Source organism: Zosterops lateralis, assembly GCF_965231275.1.
Source record: "Zosterops lateralis genome assembly, chromosome: 6".
NCBI classification, from domain to species: domain Eukaryota; kingdom Metazoa; phylum Chordata; class Aves; order Passeriformes; family Zosteropidae; genus Zosterops; species Zosterops lateralis.
In genome coordinates, this window is record NC_139761.1 from 53,062,974 (window position 1) to 53,084,796 (window position 21,823).

The window sequence follows — 21,823 nt, forward strand, 5'->3', positions numbered from 1 at the left end:
TCTCAGTTCTGGAGCCCAGGAACAGTGCCTTCTTCCCCTGCAGCATGACTCAGAGGCTGCAGGTAGCCCTGGGGAGTTGCATTTGCTCCAGGGGGATGAGGATGATCAAAGAAGAGTTGCTAGATCAGGATCAGGAGCCAGAAGAAGAATGTCCAACTGACCAGAGTGCCCAAATGCTCACAAATTGTGTCCTTAGTGCCCCAGCCAGACTGAGGAAAGCACTGAGCCTTGAAATAGGTGGCTGCTGGTGTGTCAGGAGCATGGCTGGGCTGGAGGGGAATTGGTCTGGGCTGGGGAATGACCCTGCTCCTCATGGGCACAGAGCACAGGCGGGACAGCAGAGAGCACATGGTGCGGGAGTCCCGCCAGGACAGGGAGCTGGGCAGCTGTCCCAGGGAGAGCCCATCCTTCCACAGCCACTCCACCACCCTGACCATCTCCAGGGAGCCTGGGAGCAAGCACGGAGCCAAGGATGGAGCCGTGGCAACCGGCCAGGGATGTGGCAGCGCCGGCAGCGGAGCAGCCACCGCCGGCACCACGGCGCTGTTTGAACCTGGCAGAGACGGGCAAAGCCCGCAGGTCGTGGTGCTGCTGGGGGCCCCGGGGATGGGGAAGACAACCACGGTCAGGAAGGTGATGGTGGAGTGGACAGAAGGGACACTCTGCACCCACTTTGACTTGGTCTTCTGCACTGACTGCCCTTGTCTTCTGCACAGCTGTTACAGTTCTGCCTGCTTTATCTCAGCTGAGGTCAGGATGAAAGACACAGGAAATGCAGAGTCGAGTTGGGTCTTGGCTGTTTATCATATCTTATCTATTTACAGTATTTACAGTCTCATCAAGCGTGCGCTTCAACTTGCTTTCATTTTAAAGAAACAAGACAAAATGGAGACTTTTTAACTTTTACCAAAGCTATTTAGGAGATAATTAGCCAATACCAAAGTGACACCTATATTATTTATGCTTCTGACCCAATCATGACCATTCCAGATCTGCAATACAGACATCTTTCACCCAGTTAGACAAAACCACCCAAATCCATGAAGAAGAAGGAAGAAGGTGAAGAAGAGCTCACATGGCAGCCTGAATCCTCCATCCTGCCCCCCACACTACTATATACCCAAACCCCAAACTTAAGTTTACACTCTGTGAGATCACACAACACCATTCCAAGAACACACCCACTACCCCAGTGCTATCACAAATCTCAGAAGCCTCTTCCAAGGCCTCAAGTCAAATGCAGTGCCTGCTTGACGGTCAGCACCCCTCAGCCCAGAAAGCCTGAAATTTCCACAATCCAGGATTCCAACACAAAGCCATCGTCCTTGCCATGGAAGCCAGCATGGCAGACCTGGATCCACAGCACTGTCTTGGCCTGCGAGTGCCGGCTGGGAAGATCCTGGATGACCACAAGAGGATCCTGTTCATTTTGGATGGCTTCCAGGTGCAGGGGCTTTCCTTGGTTCAGCCCAAAGCTGGGCTGAGCTCTGACCCCAGGGAGGTGAAGCTGCTGGAGCTCACCCTGATGAGTTTGTTGAAGGAGACAGTGCTCCCCAAAGCCTCTTTGCTCATCACCGTGAGTCCAATGGCTCTAGGAATCCTGAAGGGTGAGTATTCCATGGAGATCCTGGGATTTTCTGCAGCCAGGAGGGAGGAGTATTTTCAAAGGTATTTTGAGAAGCCCAGCAAAACAGACATGGCCTACAGATTTGCCAGAGGCAACGAGATCCTCTACAGCTGGTGTGTCATCCCTGTCAGGAGCTGGACCATCTGCACCATCCTGGAACAAGAGCTCTGTGGGAAGAAAAACCTGCTGGAGTGCTCCAAAGCCAGCACAGGGATGATGATGTTCTACCTCTCCCAATCACTGAAGCACAGGGACAGGGACAACGCCCAGATACTGCAGCAATTCCTCGTCCAGCTTTGCTCCTTGGCTGCTGAGGGTGTCTGGAAACACAAGGTCCTCTTTGAGGAGAAGGAAATCAAGAATTGTGGCTTGGACCAGCCAGGTCTTCTCCCCTTCATCCTCAGTGAAAAGATCCCAGGGGAAAGAGAAGACCATGGCTCTGTCTATGTCTTCACTCACCTGCACCTCCAGGACTTTTTGGCAGCAATGTTTTACGTTCTGGAGGACGATGGGGAAATGGTCAGCACCTTGGGGAGGCTTGAGAAGGATGTAAATCAGTACTTAGAAAGCTACAACAAGTCCAGAAAGGATTTGAATGTCACAGTGAGGTTCCTCTTTGGTCTGGTCAGCCAGAAAGCCATAGAGTACATGGACAAAACCACTGGGTGCAGAATTTCACCACGAGCCAGGGAAGAGCTGCTGCAGTGGCTTCAGGGGAGGCACAGAGGCCTCTCCCACCCTGGCCAAGCACTGAAGCTTTCAGACATGGGCACTTCTTGTTCGAGACCAACGAGAAGAGCTTTGCACCAAGTGCATTGGGTCATTTCACTGACCTAGACTTATAAGATAGCAAGTTGACCCTGTGGAGAGCAGTTTCCCCTCGAAAAAATGAGAACCCTGGAAAAATGCTTTGGGAAACTCCATTCTTAGTGCCATTACACAAGGCTGAGTGACATACTCTCTATGCTAATTGTTACCAGAAAGTTCTCAGTTCTCTGTGTTATCATGGGTTGATTTTTCATGCAGAAATGTAATATTTCGAATCACTGTTCCCCATTGTCTGACCCTCCCCTCACACCCCACTGAAACTCCCCACCCACACCAGAGTGTAAAACTACCCCTCTCTGCCCCTAGACATGACCCTTCTCCTCATGCCTTTTGCCCCTTGTATTGCCTTGGCCAGTTTGGTCCAACACAGTGGAGGTCTTATTGTTTCTTATTTTGGTATTATTAAAAGTACTTTTGGGACAACTGGTTCAAAGCTGTCTCTCTCCAATCAAATCACTGAGGGGCTGAGTCCCAAGGAAACACAAAGGGCCATGATAGTCTGGGCCAGACCCCAGGAACTTTCATGACTCTGTATGACCAGATGGCTCTTTCCTTCTGCATCCAGACCTGGGCTGGGCTGTGTCACCCTCCAGGGATGCTCCTTCCACTGGCAGCATCCTCAGGCAGAGCTGGATGCCAAGTCAGTGCCCTGGTAAGTCCTGCTCCTCCCCACTTGAATGACCCAAAAGGGCAAAGATTTCTATTCCTCTGCAAAAAAAGGATGATTCAGCTCCTCCCTCCTGGTCACTAGCTTGGCCTTTCCCAGGGAGTTTAGTTCCTCAGCAGAGAATTTACTTCCTCCTGGGGAGAATGAGGAACACATGGGCTCCTCCATCCACTGCCCACTGTGGGATTGATGGTGATGGAGCTTCTCGGCTCCACCTGGCCAGGCCCCCCTGTGCCCAGCTGTCACTCTGGCTCCCCTTCCCTCTTCTCCCTCACAAAGGGAGAAGAAATCCCTGGTGCTGGAATGTTCAGTGCACCCTGTGATTCACCTCACATCCATCTCCCGGCTGGTTCCAGCAGCAATGCTCCAGGTCCTTCACATCTGCACAACCAGCAAGGTCCCTCCGGAGGAGCCCTCCCGTGCGCTGGAGGCTCTGCTCGGGGTGGGGGGTTGTGTGCCGCTGTCGGAGCCAGGAGCTCCCAGCACCGCCAAGGGCTGCCCGGCCCCGCGGCTCCGTTCCCCTGCAGCTCTGGAGTCTCGGCACCCGGAGCACATCCCAATGGCCTCGTCGTGCGGCGGCGGCAAGAGGAGCTGCCCTGCCCCATCCACCTGCTCTGCCGGGCTCTGCGGCACAGGGACAGCGCCCTGCAGGTGCTCCGGTGAGAGATGCATGTGGAGCCCAATCCAGGGCTAGGATCAGGGCTCGGGCTGGGGGCACCCAGACCACAGGGCAGTGGGTGAATGGGTTGCGGCTGCCCTGCTGCTCCCTGGGGACCCCGTAAGACCCTGTTTAGCTGAGGGTGGGTGTTGTCCCTCAGGTTTGGTGGGCAGGTGAGCAGCCAGCACAGGTGAGGTGTGCTGAGCCCCCGCTCTCCGTGCTCTCCCACAGGCTGCAGAGGTGCCGCTGTCCCAGAGCTGCTGCACGGAGCCGGCAGCGCCGCTGGTGGAGCAGCCTGGCCTGGCCCGTCTGGAGCTGGGTGACAGCTCACTGGGTGACAACGGCGTGCGCCTCCTCTGTCAGGGGCTGCGGACTGCGGGCTGCCGCCTGCGCATCCTGCCGTGAGCACCCCCGGCATCCCTCGGGCATCTCCGGCCTGGGAGCTGGGGACGTGCCCCAAAGGGACCCCACGGGGTGGAATCGTGCCTCTGTCCCACTCTTCCAGGCCAAGGAGCTCCATGGTTATGGCACTAGGCTGGGGACTGCCACCATGGTGGGAGGGCAGTGAGGGCACTGGGGAGGCTCTGAGGGTGTTTCCCGGGGGTTCCCACCAGGCTGCGCTATTCCCGCATCACCAGCGCCTGCTGCGAGGACCTTGCCGTGTGCTGAGCACCACCACGTGCCTGGAGGAGCTGGATTTGTCCTTCAGCCCGGAGCTGCACGATGCCGGTGTGGAGCTGCTGTGTCAGGGCCTCCAGCACTGTGCCTGCCCTCTACAGACACTGCGGTAAAGGGGCTGCGACATGAGCCAGTGCTCCCTCCTTCCCAGCCAGAGCTTTCTCCTTCCCACCTGCAGCAGCTCAGCAAGCCGAGGCCAAAGCCCTCCTTCCCTGATCCCCTGGCTCCCACAGCCTGGGGAGCTGCCAGCTGTCGGGTGCCTGCTGCCCAGCCCTGGCCACGCAGCTGCTGCAGGGGCCCCGTCTCACCTGCCTGGACCTGAGTGACAACGAGCTGGGAGCCCCCGGCGTCCTGCAGCTCTGCCAGCAGCTCCAGCATCCCACCTGCTACTGCAGAGCCTGGGCTGAGGGCCCTGCCACGGCCCCTTCCATGCCCGGCATTCCCTGAGCTGGGGAGCAGAGGCTGCGGGACAGGCAGGGCCACACCTGGAACCCGGCTGCTTCAGCACCTCCCTCCCCACAAGCTCCAACACCTTCTCCTCTTTTCCTGCATCCTCCATGCCCAGGCTGAGCAGAGACTTCAGTCAGGCCCTGCTGCAGGAACTGGACACCCTCTGGAAACTGTGGCCCTCCCTGAAGATCAGGAGCCTCCTGGAGCGTGATGTGTGATTTCAGGAGGTATTTAAGGGGGCTGCTTGACCATGTAGGAAAAAAATTAGGGTGGCCGAAGCTCTGTTTGAACCTAGAATGGCGACTTCTCTAAAGGATAATAAAAAATGGTTCTACAAATATATTAATGGTAGAAGGAAAGGCAAGGCCAACCCTTGTTCTCTATTGATTGAGGGAGAGAACTTAGTAACAGCATCAGAGGAGAAGGCAGAAGTGCTTAATGCCTTCTTTGCCTCAGTTTTCAGTGGGACGACAACTTGCCTTCAGGACAACTGTCCTCCTGGGTTGCTTGGTGGTGTCAGGGAACAGAATGGTCCCCCCAGCATCCAAGAGGAGGCAGTCAGAGAACTGCTGAGATGCTTGGATACTCCTAAATCTGTGGGCCCAGATGGGATCCATCCCAGGGTGATGAGGGAGCTGGCAGATGAGCTTGCAAAGCCACTCTCCAGCATTTACAATCAGTCCTGGCTCACTGGGGAAGCTCCGGGTGACTGGAAACTGGCCAGTGTGACACCCATTCACAAAAAGGGTGGGAGGGAGGATCCCAGTAATTATAGACCAGTCAGCCTGACCTCAGTACCTGGCAAGATAATGGAACAGTTTATACTGAGTGTCATCAGGGAGCACCTACAGGCTGGCCAGCTCTTGGGAAAGATGGGACAGGAAGGGCTTATGGATATGTTTGCCTAGTAAGAAATACTAGAGATGTAAAACCTGTGAGGGAAATAGAAATGAAGGCCAGCTTTGAAATGTAGGCATGGCAGGCAGGAAGACAGCGATTAGCTGGAGTTAGGCTGAAGGACAGCAAACAAAAGGACCCAAAAATGCAGCCCCTCTCCACTCTGCCAAGGCATCAGGGGAAAAGTAGGTAAGAAAAGCTGTCTTTAGAGTTTAGAATAAAAATTATATTGTAATATAGTAGTTCTCATAGGCTACATGCAAAGCTTGTAGGGTTTGTATCTTGTGCCGGTTGGTCACTGTAAATTACAATATTCAACACAAAAGGAGATACAATGTATTGTAACAAGGTCCTCCCTCTCTTACCTTTCTCATTCTGACCTCTCTCTGGCTCTTACCTCACTCTTACCTCTCTTACCCCTCTTAGTTTTATTCCTCCCTTACCTCATACCCTCTCTCTCTGCCTTTCTCTTTGGGCCTTTGCTTCAGCCGAGGCTGGTGGCTGAAAGCAGGCCCTCTTTACCCACCACCCTTGAAATAAAACCACGTGTGTCTAGAATATCTCAGATCTGCAGAGTTCCTTCTCCCTGCCGTCCACGGATGCTCCCACAGCCAGCCTCTCTGGCCCAGCCAGCACGGGTTTAGGAGAGGGAGGTCATGTTTGACCAACCTGATCTCCTTTTATGACCAGGTGACCCACCTGGTGGATGCAGGAAGGGCTGTGGATGTTGTCTATTTGGACTTCAGCCAGGCTTTTGACACTATCTCCCACAGCACACTCCTGGATAAGCTGGCAGCCCATGGCTTGGACAGGAGCACTCTTCTCTGGGTGAGGAACTGGCTGCACAGCCAGGCCCAGAGAGTGCTGGTGAACAGTGCTGTATCCAGCTGGGGACAGTCACCAGTGGTGTCCCTTGGGGTCTGTGCTGGGACCACTTCTGTTCAATATTTTCACTGATGACATAGATGAGGCTGTTGAATCTTTCATTAGTAAACTTGCAGACAACACTAAGCTGGGAGCATGTGTCAATCTGTTGGAAGATAGGATGGCTCTGCAGAGAGACCTGGAACGGTTGGATGGATGGGCAGAGTCTAACAAGATGAAATTTGATATGTCCAAGTGTCGAGTCCTGCACTTTGGCCACAATAACCCCCTGCAGTGTTATAGGCTGGGGACCGTGTGGCTGGACAGTGCCCAGGAGGAAAGGGGGCTGGGGGTTCTGGTCAGCAGCCAGCTGAACATGAGCCAGCAGTGTGCCCAGGTGGCCAAGAGGGCCAATGGCATCCTGGCCTGGATCAGGAATGGCGTGGCCAGCAGGAGCAGGGAGCTCATTCTTCCCCTGTACTCGGCACTGGTCAGGCCACACCTCGAGTGCTGTGTCCAGTTCTGGCCCCTCCGTTTAGGAAGGACATTGAGATGCTTCAATGCATCCAGAGGAGGGCAACAAGGCTAGTGAGGGGCTTGGAAAACAAGCCATATGAAGAATGACTGAGGGAGCTGGGGTTGTTTAGGCTGGAGAAAAGGAGACTCAGAGCTGACCTTATCACTCTCTACAACTTCCTGAAGGGGGGTTGCAGACAGCTGGGGGTTGGTCTCTTTGTCCAGGCAGCAACTGACAGAAGGAGAGGACACAGTCTCAGGCTGTGTCAAGGGAAATACAGGATGGATATTAGGAAGAAGTTTTTTTTACGGGAAGAGTGATTAAAGCCTGGAATAGTCTGCTTCGGGAGGTGGTGGAGTCACCATCCCTGGACGTGTTTAAAAACCACTGGATGTGGCACACGATGCCATGATCCGGTTGAGGTGTTAGGGCTGAATTGGACTCAATGATCTTGAAGGTCTTTTCCAACCTACACATTCTGTGATTCTATGCTGCAGGCAGGGACCATGGCCCGGCTGCCCTGCCACCACAGGGTCCTGCTGGAGGGCAGGAAGGCATTCCCCTCCTCCAGGAGACCTCCCCTCCTTTAGGAAAAGTCCTTCCAACAACCAGAGCCATTCCCAGCCCAGCTCTCACTGCTGCCACTGGGACTGAACGTGCTGCAGCTGTGGGACACAAGGGGGAGATCCTGCTGCATCTGCAGGTGGGCAGAGGTCCGGGTCCTTCCCTCTCCCTTCTCACCTCGGAGCTGCTGGGAACACTTGTGAGCATTTGGCATTGCCAAATAAACACCCTGCAGACAATCCCCGCAATCCCTCAGTGCTTTTTTCCCTCAGCCCACCACTCCCAGGGATGTTTCTTTGCATCCAGTTACTTCCTCACATCCCCGAGGTGATGAGTGATATACTCGTTATAGAGGTGCCAGTGCCGGTGTGTGGTCACAGGCCTGGGAAAGAGTCTCTGAACAGTTTGGGTTTTATTAGGAAAAAAGGGAAATTCACACTGAAATCAAAGACAATCCCTACACTGGAGCTGTTTTCCTGCAGCGCTGCACAGGAAGGGGTGGGCAGGGCCTCCCCTTCCTGGGGACAGGGCCCCACCACGCTGCCACACACGTGTCCCCAGGGCTGGGACATGGCCAGGCCATCCTCATGGCAACGTCCACAGGGTGCTGCTGCCAACATCATCATAGTCTGTGTGTGCCAGGGGCTGATCTGAGGGGTCACTGGTTGTTCCTGGGACACCTGGAGGGGAGCAGATCCCACCTTGGAGAGAGCACAGCAAGGTGCCTGAGGGGACAGGCAGCTCCATGTCCCCCTGACAGACCCCACCTGGACTCTGACCACGGCACCCATGGATCTGCTGCTGGGTCCCTGCCCTTCCCCACAGACAAACCCTGCCAGGGAGTGGCTCTGCAGAACAAACAGAGCAGCTGTGAGCCCTCTTACCTCTGGGGAGGACACTGATCCACCTGGGCTGTGACACTCCCTGGGAGATGTCCCCAGTGCTGGCAGTGCGGGCCTCCTGCGGCACATCCAGGACATCGTCGTAGCCGTCCGGGGTTCCTTGCTGGGGCCTGAGCTCTCAGTTCAGTCCTGGGCACTCCTTGCTGAAGCTGTGCTGGGGTCAGGCTCACCAAATCTGTCCAGCCACCTCATAACTGCAGTGGGCTTGTAATGCCTCGATAAAGGTGTTGTTTAAAATTACAGAAGGGTTTGTGTTGGAAATGACCCTAAAGCTCACCCAGTGTTCTCAGCACTTTCCAGCAGACAGCTGGGCACATTCTTTCCTCCTGGGATGGGCATTAAGCATGTCTGCTGAGATCTGAGCTCTGGAGCCCAGGGACAGTGCCTTTGTCCCCTGCAGCATGAGTCAGAGGCTGCAGGTAGCCCTGGGGAGTTGCATTTGCTCTAGGGATGAGGATGATCAAACAAGAGTTGCTAGATCAGGATCAGGAGCCAGAAGAAGAATGTCCAACTGACCAGAGTGCCCAAATGCTCACAAATTGTGTTCTTAGTGCCCCAGCCAGACTGAGGAAAGCACTGAGCCTTGAAATAGGTGGCTGCTGGTGTGTAAGGAGCATGGCTGGGCTGGAGGGGAATTGGTCTGGGCTGGGGACTGACCCTGCTCCTCATGGGCACAGAGCACAGGCGGGACAGCAGAGAGCACATGGTGCGGGAGTCCCGCCAGGACAAGGAGCTGGGCAGCTGTCCCAGGGAGAGCCCATCCTTCCACAGCCACTCCACCACCCTGACCATCTCCAGGGAGCCTGGGAGCAAGCACGGAGCCAAGGATGGAGCTGTGGCAATCGGCCAGGGATGTGGCAGCGCCGGCAGCGGAGCAGCCACCGCCGGCACCACGGCGCTGTTTGAACCTGGCAGAGACGGGCAAAGCCCGCAGGTCGTGGTGCTGCTGGGGGCCCCGGGGATGGGGAAGACAACCACGGTCAGGAAGGTGATGGTGGAGTGGACAGAAGGGACACTCTGCACCCACTTTGACTTGGTCTTCTGCTCTGACTGCCCTTGTCTTCTGCACAGCTGTTACAGTTCTGCCTGCTTTATCTCAGCTGAGGTCAGGATGAAAGACACAGGAAACGTAGAGTCGAGTTGGGTCTTGGCTGTTTATCATATCTTATCTATTTCCAGTATTTACAGTCTCATTAAGCATGAGCTTCAACTTGCTTTCATTTTAAAGAAACGAGATGAAATGGAGACTATTTAAGTTTTACCAAGGCTATTTAGGAGATAATTAGCCAATACCAAAGTGACACCTATATTATTTATGCTTTTGACCCAATCATGACCATTCCAGGTCTGCAATGCAGACATCTTTCACCCAGTTAGACAAAACCACCCAAATCCGTGAAGAAGGAGGAAGAGGGTGAGGAAGAAGAGCTCACACAGCACCCAGAATCTTCCCTCTTGGTCCCCACACACTGCTATATACCCAAACCCCAAAGTTAGGTTTTCACCCTGTGAGATCACACAACACCATTCCAAGAACACACCCACTACCCCAGTGCTATCACAAATCTCAGAAGCCTCTTCCAAGGCCTCAAGTCAAATGCAGTGCCTGCCTGAGGGTCAGCATCCCTGAGCCCAGAAAGCCTGAAATTTCCAGAATCCAGGGTTCCAACACCAACCCATTGTCCTTGCCATGGAAGCCAGCGTGGCAGAACTGGATCCACAGCACTGTCCTGGCCTGCGAGTGCCGGCTGGGAAAATCCTGGATGACCACAAGAGGATCCTGTTCATTTTGGATGGCTTCCAGGCCCTGGGGCTTTCCTTGGTTCAGCCCAAAGCTGGGCTGAGCTCTGACCCCAGGGAGGTGAAGCTGCTGGAGCTCAGCCTGATGAGTTTGTTGAAGGAGACAGTGCTCCCCAAAGCCTCTTTGCTCATCACCGTGAGGCCAACGGCTCTAGGAATCCTGAAGGGTGAGTATTCCATGGAGATCCTGGGATTTTCAGCAGCCAGGAGGGAGGAGTATTTCCACAGGTATTTTGAGAAGCCCAGCAAAACAGACATGGCCTTCAGGCTTGCCAGAGGCAAGGAGATCTTCTAGAGCTTTGTGTGTCATCCCTGTCAGGAGCTGGACCATCTGCACCATTCTGGAACAAGAGCTCTGTGGGAAGAAAAACCTCCTGGAGTGCTCCAAAGCCAGCACAGGGATGATGATGTTCTACCTCTCCCAATCACTGAAGGACAGGGACAACGCCCAAATACTGCAGCAGTTCCTACTCCAGCTTTGTTCCTTGGCTGCTGAGGGTGTCTGGAAACAGAAGGTCTTCTTTGAGGAGAAGGAAATCAAGGACTGTGGATTGGACCAGCCAGGTCTTCTCTCCTTTCTTCCTCAGTAAAAGGATCCCAGGGGAAGGAGAAAACAGGAGAAGGGTGAACAGGTTTTGCTGACCACCCAGAAACGTGGTGGAAAGAACTCCACAATTAATAATAATTGTTAAAGCAATATGTATTTATTACCGTCAAGATGTGTGGGGGAATAATTTCACCAAAGACACGCATACCCACCAGGGAACTTGCCCCCCTTGTTATTCCCTACAGTCTCTACATATGCATGACATTCCATGGTCCCCCTTCATCCATATTCATTCTCTGACCCTGCCCATCTTCACATGGTATGGTAATTACTTCCACCCCCTTCTGGCCATGCTCAGTCCATTGTGGTGGTCTTTTGGCTGGTCTTCAGGCGTTTACCTCTTCACTTTTATCCCTCCCATGTCTGCTTTGGCTCTCTTGGCACATTTGCGAGGGAACATACCATCTTAGAATCTGTGTTCTTTTTTTTATCTGCACCCTTAGCTCTGCTATTCTGCTGTTTAGGCTAGTTCTTCTTCTGACTATGGCCAAGTCTCCTGGTACTTGTAGTGTTTAAAAATATTCAAAAGGGTAACAGACACAGCATTCAGTGTTCACTAAATGTCTTCTAAAACATGATCTCACATATTCTAAAGTACTACTTGGAATACATCCTAACATACAGTACATGGTCTTAAATCTACTATAAAGGATTAGCAGGGATTTTTCAAATCTATGTCTCACACCCCTTGGCTCTACAGCTCATGGATCATCTTGTGGATGGGGATCACGGCGTCTTGATGCCTCCGATCCTGCTGGCAGTGCACCGTCCAGGTGGCAACAGGTACTCGTTGCTCTTCTACCTTCAGGAGTCCTACTGTAGATGGCTTCTCCGATAGTCCAGGCAAGGTGTTCAATTGCTTAATGCCCTTTGCCTCCACAGCAGCTATCCCAAAAGCCCATCTGAGTCCCTTAGGGTCTTTGGAATAGCCATTCCTGAGGAAGTCTATGCCCAAAATACATGGGGACTCTGGGCCAGTCACAATGGGATGATTCTACCACTTCTTCCCAGTCAGGCCCACCTCAGCTTCCAACAGAGTCAATTCCTGTGATCCCCCTGTCACCCTGGCAATGGAAATTTGTTCTGCCCCCACATGTCCTGATGCCATTAGGGTCCCCTTGCCCCAGTATTGACCTATGGCTCTCATGTGCCAGGCCATGGAATCCACACAGTCCAAAAGACCTGGTTTTCCCGTGCCTATTTCTGGCTAGAGGCAGGGCCCCTCTAGCACTGGTTATTATTCCCTTCCTGGGCATACACACTAGAGGTTCCTTCAAGGGGATCCAACACAGTATCCTCACTTCTGTAATACCTGGTGACTCAGTCATGGGAGGCTACTTCATTTTAGTGGAAGCCCCTCGGTGAGTGTTTCTCTCCTTGAGCTCACACACCCATGCTGCCAGGACAGAAGTGGGCTTCCCATCCCACCTTCCCATGTCTTCCCCGTGATCATGCAGGAAGGACCACAGGTCAGCTCGTGGGGTGCACCCTCTCTGTAGCTGGGGGACGTTGAGCTCTGACTCTGGGGCCTGTGACACACACTGGTGCCATATGGGAACTCTTCCTCCTCATCTCCTCCCTCACCTCCCTTATCTCCTCTTCGAGTTCCTTAACCACAGCAGAGACCTGAGCCTGCATTGGGTCACTGATCATACTCTCATCATTTCTGAGCTTGTTGGTGACAGAACCCACAGTCTCTGGGTTGGTATCAGGATTAATTGTGGCAATGAATGTGGCGTATGGAGACGGCCCATGAGTTGCCAGTGTCCACAACGTGTGCCCTGTGCATCAAACCTTGTTGGGGTCATTATCCTGGTGTCCACCCCTCCCAAAGAGTACCTCCAATACTGCCTCTTCTCTCAGCTGTTGGATCCCCTCCTCAAGGGTCTTCCAGTCCATTGTATGATGGTGCTCCTGCACTTTGTCTTGGTGGACAAACCTCTCTCTTCTACTCCATAAAAGCCGCTCCCAGAGGGAAAGGGGGCCTGGCTCTCTTACAAATACCTGATTTACATCTGAGTCCTGGGTCAAGGGTCCCAAATTCCTTGCCTCACTACTATCCAGTTGCACCCCTGTACCCATAAGGTCCCAGACCTGAAGTAACCAGGCTGTGTAAGCCTCACGTCCCCGTCGCACAATATCTTTGTGCAGATTACGTAGACTTTCATACGACAGAGAGTCAGTGATGATCTCAAGCTCTGGTTCCCCTGTGGGTTGTGAGGGCCCTCCTTTCTTCTCCTTATTACCTGGCTGCTCTGATTTCATCCTGTGCTTCTTTGTTTCCACAGGGGTGACTGCTGCTGGCTGTGACTGCCCCTGTGGTTCAGCTGGAATCTGGACGGTTGTAATGTCTGTGGGTTCCATTGCTGCACCTTCAGACTCTCCCTTTTCAGGGCTGGAGGAGGTTTTCCCATCAGCTGGGGCTAATGAGGCTAAAGAGGCCACCACTGGGGAAATGTGCTCCTTCAGCATCTGGCCCATCTCCTTCACCAGAACCCCCACTCAATCCAGGTGGTTCATTTCTGAGGTGGGCTGTGGGGCAGGATCAGGCAGTGGGCCAGCATCCCTATTCTGTGGGGCAGTTTCAGGCCCCATGGCAGTATCCCTATTCTGTGGGGCAGTTTCAGGCCCCATGGCAGTATCCCTGGTCTGTGGGGCAGTGTCAGGCCCCATGGCAGTATCCATGGTCTGTGGGGCAGTGTCAGGCAGTGGGCAGTATCCCCAGTCTCTGGGGCAGTGTCAGGCAGTGGGGCGGTATCCCTGTTCTGTGGGGCAGTGTCAGGCCCCATAGCAGTATCCCTGGTCTGTGGGGCAGTGTCAGGCAGTGGGGCAGTATCCTCAGTCTCTGGGGCAGTGTCAGACTCCATAGAAGTATCCCCAGTCTCTGGGGTAGGTGTCTGTGCAGTCATCCAAGCCGATCTCACCTCATCTCTGAAAGCTAAATAGACTGGGACTATCAGCAACACTTGGTTAGTATCTACAGGAAATTCAAACCCTTCAAAGAACTGGTTAAAGGGCTGGGACAAAACTTCCCCTGCTGTCATTTCCTCACAGAAAGTACCATTCTTAAAGGAACCCCAAAAACATACCCTTAGTGTGTGGTAGCCATGTAGCCATGTGCCTGCCTTCCAGAGGAAGTTAAAAATCCATGAATGCCTCACCTTATCTACCCAGAAAACAAACTGGATAACAGCCACAGCAGCCTTAGTGATAGGGCCCATGTTTAGATAGGGGCCTGCAAATGGGAGGAATACAGCCACAACCACGAGCCATCCTAACCAGGGGAAGCTGGACCACATGATGCTGCCTAATGAGGTTTTTAGATCCAGCACACACAGAAGAAAATATTAGTTTACTCAAGATCCGTTATTCCTTTTTTCTCTTTTCTTTCCTCATTGCCCTCAAGCCCTACCGTGATCGCTGTGATATATGGTATAAAATAATTCCTGCTTAAGAATTAAAGATTTCAGCAATTATAAAACCACAGGCGGCGATGGGGAAGGAACCGATTTGCAATAGAAAATGGTGGCTTTGATTGAAGCTGAGTCTCCTCCGGGGATGGGCTCGACAAGGCCCCGGTGATGAGCACCCGATATGCATCTAAGGTCTTATCTATGTGATAAGACAATCTTCGTCGTCAAGGGCATACATCCCAATGCCAGATCCCCGTAAAAAGAATCAAGTATTCATCTCTACCCCCAAAAAAAATTCAACAGACCCTTTTCAACAGACCGGCAGCAACAAAAGAATCTACATGAATATGTTAGAAGAACAAGAAGGACAAAAGAATAAAACCAACACTGTTCGGTCGAAAAACTGTATAAAAACGGGCCCTGCAAAGGCAGAATTTGTGAACAGAGGGGGTTCAGAGCAAGGGAGTCTGAATCTAGGTTCACCCAGCGCCAACCCCAGGCTCGACGCTGTTTTTGATTGTGGCTTTCCAAAACCGATTTTAATATCCCAATGAAATCCGCTTTCATTATCAATTTGGTTACGTCGTTTATAACAGGCACCAAAATCTGTCTTGGTTTGGGAAGACACGTATCTGCCAGGGAAAGCTGGAGTTTCCCTTGGAATGGAGAATGTAAACCACCTCTCCCACCACCTTTTCCAATTATAAATTTGCAGTTAGAGGCTTTCAGGCAAAGATTGGGAGATAGAAATAGCAGTTCTTTACTAGTATGTATAACGAAACAAACAAAAACAACAATTACAGCGTCAATAACAAAACAGTACCAAGAACCTTGAGGGATTTGCTTCACAAAAACCCAGGTGGGGCAGTTTGGCCTCATTGCCCCTGCAGGACCCTCAGAGCACCAGGCTGGAACAGTGGAGAGTCCCGGGCTGGGAGCTGGTGTCCTGGGTTGCAGTGACGGATGTACACAAAGTATTTTTTCTATCACCATCTTCATGAACTGTTAAACCAGGTGGGGCAGTGATTTCCCAGGCCCCCTGCCTTTGGGCTGTCTCCTGCTAATGGCCCATTAACGCCTTGCCCATGACTCCCAGGTAACTCCCTCCAGGAGTTATCTCTGTTTAATGGGCCATCAAGGACCCACTTCACAACTCATCATCCCATTGTGAGATGCTCTGCCCAGGGGGAGGAGCCAAGCATTCTCACCTGGATATAAGGTAGGATTTGGGACACTACAAGCAGCCCTTACCTACTGGATTCCCAGAGGAGCAGAGCTACCAGACCATGCTACAGGATCACTGCTTCAGGAAGACCACCACATCTGGACTGCTTCCACCATCCTGCTCAGGTCGCATTCTGACTCTGTCAGTGGTCCGTTGTGTTATTGCATTTATTTTATTTTTACCTTTTTACCTTTTTTCTTATTAAATTGTATTTCTGACTTGGAGCCTCTCACTCATTTTGCTTTCAAACCACAACAGCTGGGATGGCAGGATGTCCCCGGCAGGCAGGGACAGGATGCCCCAGCAGTCAGGGGGGTGCAGAGTCACACTGTAGCAAGAGGAGCAGAGCTGAAGAAGCCGCGACAGCGGGGCAGGGCTGGCCCAGCTCCAGCAGGGCAGACAAAGGAGCTCAGAATTCCAAGACATGCAAGCAGATGATGGTAGATTTCCCAACACTGGACATTCAGGTGACAGTGAACTCCTCCTGCAGCAAGCAGGAGCCTGGCCGTGTCCTCTCCATCTCCGAATGGCGAGAGCCAGAGAGCCAAGCTGCCTCCAGCTCTGTCCATTGCCTGCCACAAAACTGGCGTTATCCCCCCCTCCAAGCTTTCTGCCACCTCTTTGTTTTGGTCAAGCATCCTTAAGCACACAATACTTAGTCTTCTAAATAACATATGGGGAAAAAAATTCTTTAGAGTGAAGAAAAAAAGGAGAACAATCCTAACCCCTAAAACAGGGGAAGGAGAAGAGCATGGCAGTGTCTTTGCCTTCACTCTCCTGCACCTCCAGGATTTTTGGCAGCAATGTTTTACATTCTGGAGGATGATGGGGAAATGGTCAGCACCTTGGGGAGGCTTGAGAAGGATATAAATCAGTACTTAGAAAGCTACAAGTCCAGAAATGATTTGAATGTCACAGTGAGATTCCTCTTTGCTCTTGTCAGCCAGAAAGCCATAGAGTACATGGACAAAACCACTGGGTGCAGAATTTCACCACGAGCCAGGGAAGAGCTGCTGCAGTGGCTTCAGGGGAGGCACAGAGGCCTCTCCCACCCTGGCCAAGCACTGAAGCTTTCAGACATGGACACTTTGCACTTCTTGTTCGAGACCAACGAGAAGAGCTTTGCACCAAGTGCATTCAGTCATTTCACTAACCTGGACTAGCGAGACCCCAAGCTGATCCTGTGGAGACCAGATGCCTCTTTCCTTCTGCATCCAGACCTGGGCTGGGCTGGGCTGTGTCACCCTCCAGGGATGTCCCTTCCACTGGCAGCATCCTCAGGCAGAGCTGGATGCCAAGTCAGTGCCCTGGTAAGTCCTGCTCCTCCCCACTTGAATGACCCAAAAGGGCAAAGATTTCTCTTCCTCTGTGAAAAAAGGATGATTCAGCTCCTCCCTCCCCAACACCAGCTTGGCCTTTCCCTGGGTGTTTAGTTCCTCAGCAGAGAATTTACTTCCTCCTGGGGAGAATGAGGAACACATGGGCTCCTCCATCCACTGCCCACTGTGGGATTGATGGTGATGGAGCTTCTTGACTCCACCTGGCCAGGCCCCCCTGTGCCCACCTGTTACCCTGGCTCCCCTTCTCTCTTCTCCCTCACAAAGGGAGAAGAAATCCCTGGCGCTGGAAAGTTCAGTGCACCCTGTGATTCACCTCACATCCATCTCCCGGCTGGTTCCAGCAGCAATGCTCCAGGTCCTTCACATCTGCACAACCAGCAAGGTCCCTCCAGAGGAACCCTCCCGTGCGCTGGAGGCTCTGCTCGGGGTGGGTGTTGTCCCTCAGGTTTGGTGGGCAGGTGAGCAGCCAGCACAGGGGAGGTGTGCTGAGCCCCCGTTCTCCGTGCTCTCCCACAGGCTGCAGCAGTGCCGCTGTCCCAGAGCTGCTGCACGGAGCCGGCAGCGCCGCTGGCGGAGCAGCCTGGCCTGGCCCGTCTGGAGCTGGGTGACAGCTCGCTGGGTGACAGCGGCGTGCGCCTCCTCTGTCAGGGGCTGCGGGCTGCCGCCTGCGCATCCTGCCGTGAGCACCCCCGGCATCCCTCGGGCATGTCCGGCCTGGGAGCTGGGGACGTGCCCCAAAGGGACCCCACGGGGTGGCATCGTGCCTCTGTCCCACTCTTCCAGGCCAAGGAGCTCCAAGGTTATGGCACTAGGCTGGGGACTGCCACCATGGTGGGAGGGCAGTGAGGGCACTGGGGAGGCTCTGAGGGTGTTTCCCGGGGGTTCCCACCAGGCTGCGCTATTCCTGCATCACCAGCGCCTGCTGCGAGGACCTTGCCGTGTGCCGAGCACCAACACATGCCTGGAGGAGCTGGATTTGTCCTTCAGCCCGGGGCTGCACGATGCCAGCGTGGAGCTGCTGTGTCAGGGCCTCCAGCACTGTGCCTGCCCTCTACAGACACTGCGGTAAAGGGGCTGCAACATGGGCCAGTGCTCCCTCCTTCCCAGCCAGAGCTTTCTCCTTCCCACCTGCAGCAGCTCAGCAAGCCGAGGCCAAAGCCCTCCTTCCCTGTTCCCCTGGCTCCCACAGCCTGGGGAGCTGCCGGCTGTCGGGTGCCTGCTGCCCAGCCCTGGCCACGCAGCTGCTGCAGGGGCCCCGTCTCACCTGCCTGGACCTGAGTGACAACGAGCTGGGAGCCCCCGGCGTCCTGCAGCTCTGCCAGCAGCTCCAGCATCCCACCTGCTACTGCAGAGCCTGGGCTGAGGGCCCTGCCACGGCCCCTTCCATGCCCGGCATTCCCTGAGCTGGGGAGCAGAGGCTGCGGGACAGGCAGGGCCACACCTGGAACCCGGCTGCTTCAGCACCTCCCTCCCCACAAGCTCCAACACCTTCTCCTCTTTTCCTGCATCCTCCATGCCCAGGCTGAGCACAGACTTCAGTCAGGCCCTGCTGCAGGAACTGGACACCCTCCGGAAACTGTGGCCCTCCCTGAAGATTAGGAACCTCCTGGAGCGTGATGTGTGATTTCAGGAGGTATTTAAGGGGGCTGCTTGACCATGTAGGAAAAAAATTAGGGAGGCCAAAGCTCTGTTTGAACCTAGAATGGCGACTTCTCTAAAGGATAATAAAAAACGGTTCTACAAATATATTAATGGTAGAAGGAAAGGCAAGGCCAACCCTTGTTCTCTATTGGATGAGAGAGAGAACTTAGTAACGGCATCTGAGGAGAAGGCAGAAGTGCTTAATGCCTTCTTTGCCTCGGTTTTCAGTGGGACGACAACTTGCCTTCAGGACAACTGTCCTCCTGGCTTGCTTGGTGGTGTCAGGGAACAGAATGGTCCCCCCAGCATCCAAGAGGAGGCAGTCAGAGAACTGCTGAGATGCTTGCATACTCCTAAATCTGTGGGCCCAGATGGGATCCATCCCAGGGTGATGAGGGAGCTGGCAGATGAGCTTGCAAAGCCACTCTCCAGCATTTACAATCAGTCCTGGCTCACTGGGGAAGCTCCGGGTGATTGGAAACTGGCCAGTGTGACACCCATTCACAAAAAGGGTGGGAGGGAGGATCCCAGTAATTATAGACCAGTCAGCCTGACCTCAGTACCTGGCAAGATAATGGAACAGTTTATACTGAGTGTCATCACGCAGCACCTACAGCTGGCAAGCTCTTGGGAAAGATGGGACAGGAAGGGCTTATGGATATGATTGCCTAGTAAGAAATACTAGAGATGTAAAAACTGTGAGGAAAATAGAAATGAAGGCCAGCTTTGAAATGTAGGCATGGCAGGCAGGAAGACAGCGATTAGCTGGAGTTAGGTTGAAGGACAGAAAACAAAAGGACCCAAGAATGCAGCCCCTCTCCACCCTGCCAAGGCATCAGGGGAAAAGTAGATAAGAAAAGCTGTCTTTAGAGTTTAGAATATAAGATGATATGGTAATATAGTAGTTCTCATAGGCTACATGCAAAGCTTGTAGGGTTTGTATCTTGTGCCGGTTGGTCACTGTAAATTACAATATTCAACACAAAAGGAGATACAATGTATTGTAACAAGGTCCTCTCTCTCTTACCTTTCTCACTCTGACCTCTCTCTGGCTCTTACCTCACTCTTACCTCTCTTACCCCTCTTAGCTTTTTTCCTCCCTTACCTCATACCCTCTCTCTCTGCCTTTCTCTTTGGGCCTTTGCTTCAGCCGAGGCTGGTGGCTGAAAGCAGGCCCTCTTTACCCACCACCCTTGAAATAAAACCACGTGTGTCTAGAATATCTCAGATCTGCAGAGTTCCTTCTCCCTGCCGTCCACGGATGCTCCCACAGCCAGCCTCTCTGGCCCAGCCAGCACGGGTTTAGGAGAGGGAGGTCATGTTTGACCAACCTGATCTCCTTTTATGACCAAGTGACCCACCTGGTGGATGCAGGAAGGGCTGTTTATGTTGTCTATTTGGACTTCAGCCAGGCTTTTGACACTATCTCCCACAGCACACTCCTGGATAAGCTGGCAGCCCATGGCTTGGACAGGAGCACTCTTCTCTGGGTGAGGAACTGGCTGCACAGCCAGGCCCAGAGAGTGCTGGTGAACAGTGCTGTATCCAGCTGGGGACAGTCACCAGTGGTGTCCCTTGGGGTCTGTGCTGGGACCAGCTCTGTTCAATATTTTCATTGATGACATAGATGAGGCTGTTGAATCTTTCATTAGTAAACTTGCAGACAACACTAAGCTGGGAGCATGTGTCAATCTGTTGGAAGATAGGATGGCTCTGCAGAGAGACCTGGAACGGTTGGATGGATGGGCAGAGTCTAACAAGATGAAATTTGATATGTCCAAGTGTCGAGTCCTGCACTTTGGCCACAATAACCCCCTGCAGTGTTATAGGCTGGGGACCGTGTGGCTGGACAGTGCCCAGGAGGAAAGGGGGCTGGGGGTTCTGGTCAGCAGCCAGCTGAACATGAGCCAGCAGTGTGCCCAGGTGGCCAAGAGGGCAATGGCATCCCGGCCTGGATCAGAAATGGCGTGGCCAGCAGGAGCAGGGAGCTCATTCTTCCCCTGTACTCGGCACTGGTCAGGCCACACCTCGAGTGCTGTGTCCAGTTCTGGCCCCTCCGTTTAGGAAGGACACTGAGATGCTTCAGTGCATCCAGTGGAGGGCAACAAGGCTAGTGAGGGCCTTGGAAAACAAGCCATATGAAGAATGACTGAGGGAGCTGGGGTCATTTAGGCTGGAGAGAAGGAGACTCAGAGGTGACCTTATCACTCTCTACAACTTCCTGAAGGGGGGTTGCAGACAGCTGGGGGTTGGTCTCTTTCTCCAGGCAGCAACTGACAGAAGGAGAGGACACAGTCTCAGGCTGTATCAAGGGAAATACAGGATGGATATTAGGAAGAAGTTTTTCCCGGGAAGAGTGATTAAAGACTGGAATAGTCTGCTTGGGGAGGTGATGGAGTCACCATCTCTGGATGTGTTTAAAAACCACTGGATGTGGCACTCGATGCCATGATCCGGTTGAGGTGTTAGGGCTGAATTGGACTCAATGATCCTAAAGGTCTCTTCCAACCTACACATTCTGTGATTCTGTGATTCTATGCTGCAGGCAGGGACCATGGCCTGGCTGCCTTGCCACCACAGGTTCCTGCTGGGGGCAGGAAGACACTCCCCTCCTTCAGGAGACCTCCCCTCCTTTAGGAAAAGTCCTTCCAACAACCACAGCCATTCCCAGCCCAGCTCTCACTGCTGCCACTGGGTCTGAACCTGCTGCAGGTGTGGGACACAAGGGGGAGATCCTGCTGCATCTGCAGGTGGGCAGAGGTCCGGGTCCTTCCCTCTCCCTTCTCACCTCGGAGCTGCTGGGAACACTTGTGAGTATTTGGCATTGCCAAATAAACCCCCTGCAGACAATCCCAGCAATCCCTCAGCGCTCTGCCTCCTCACCCCACCACTCCCAGAGATGTTTCTTTGCATCCTGTTACTTCCTCACATCCCCGAGGTGATGAGTGATATACTCGTTATAGAGGTGCCAGTGCCGGTGTGTGGTCACAGGCCTGGGAAAGAGTCTCTGAACAGTTTGGGGTTTAATAAGAAAAAAGGGAAATTCACACTGAAATCAAAGACAATCCCTACACTGGAGCTGTCTTCCTGCAGCGCTGGGCAGGGAGGGGTGACCTCTGTGGGCAGGGCCACTCCTTCCTGGGGA

General features: G+C 53.4%; 2 pseudogenes across 2 annotated transcripts; both read left to right on the top strand.

Moving 5' to 3' along the window:
• Positions 1 to 348: 348 nt before the first annotated feature.
• Positions 349 to 7,776, top strand: LOC310910189 (NACHT, LRR and PYD domains-containing protein 3-like; annotated as a pseudogene). The gene is made up of 9 exons: positions 349 to 703; positions 1,317 to 2,489; positions 2,954 to 3,107; positions 3,650 to 3,781; positions 4,012 to 4,181; positions 4,395 to 4,567; positions 4,692 to 4,862; positions 5,024 to 5,120; positions 7,684 to 7,776. The product of its transcript is annotated as an NACHT, LRR and PYD domains-containing protein 3-like (transcript).
• A 1,579-nt stretch (positions 7,777 to 9,355) lies between these two features.
• LOC310910190 (NACHT, LRR and PYD domains-containing protein 3-like) lies at positions 9,356 to 18,661 on the top strand (annotated as a pseudogene). The gene is made up of 8 exons: positions 9,356 to 9,710; positions 10,314 to 11,067; positions 16,448 to 17,007; positions 17,302 to 17,464; positions 17,554 to 17,879; positions 17,930 to 18,102; positions 18,227 to 18,397; positions 18,559 to 18,661. The product of its transcript is annotated as an NACHT, LRR and PYD domains-containing protein 3-like (transcript).
• The last annotated feature ends 3,162 nt before the right edge of the window (positions 18,662 to 21,823 follow it).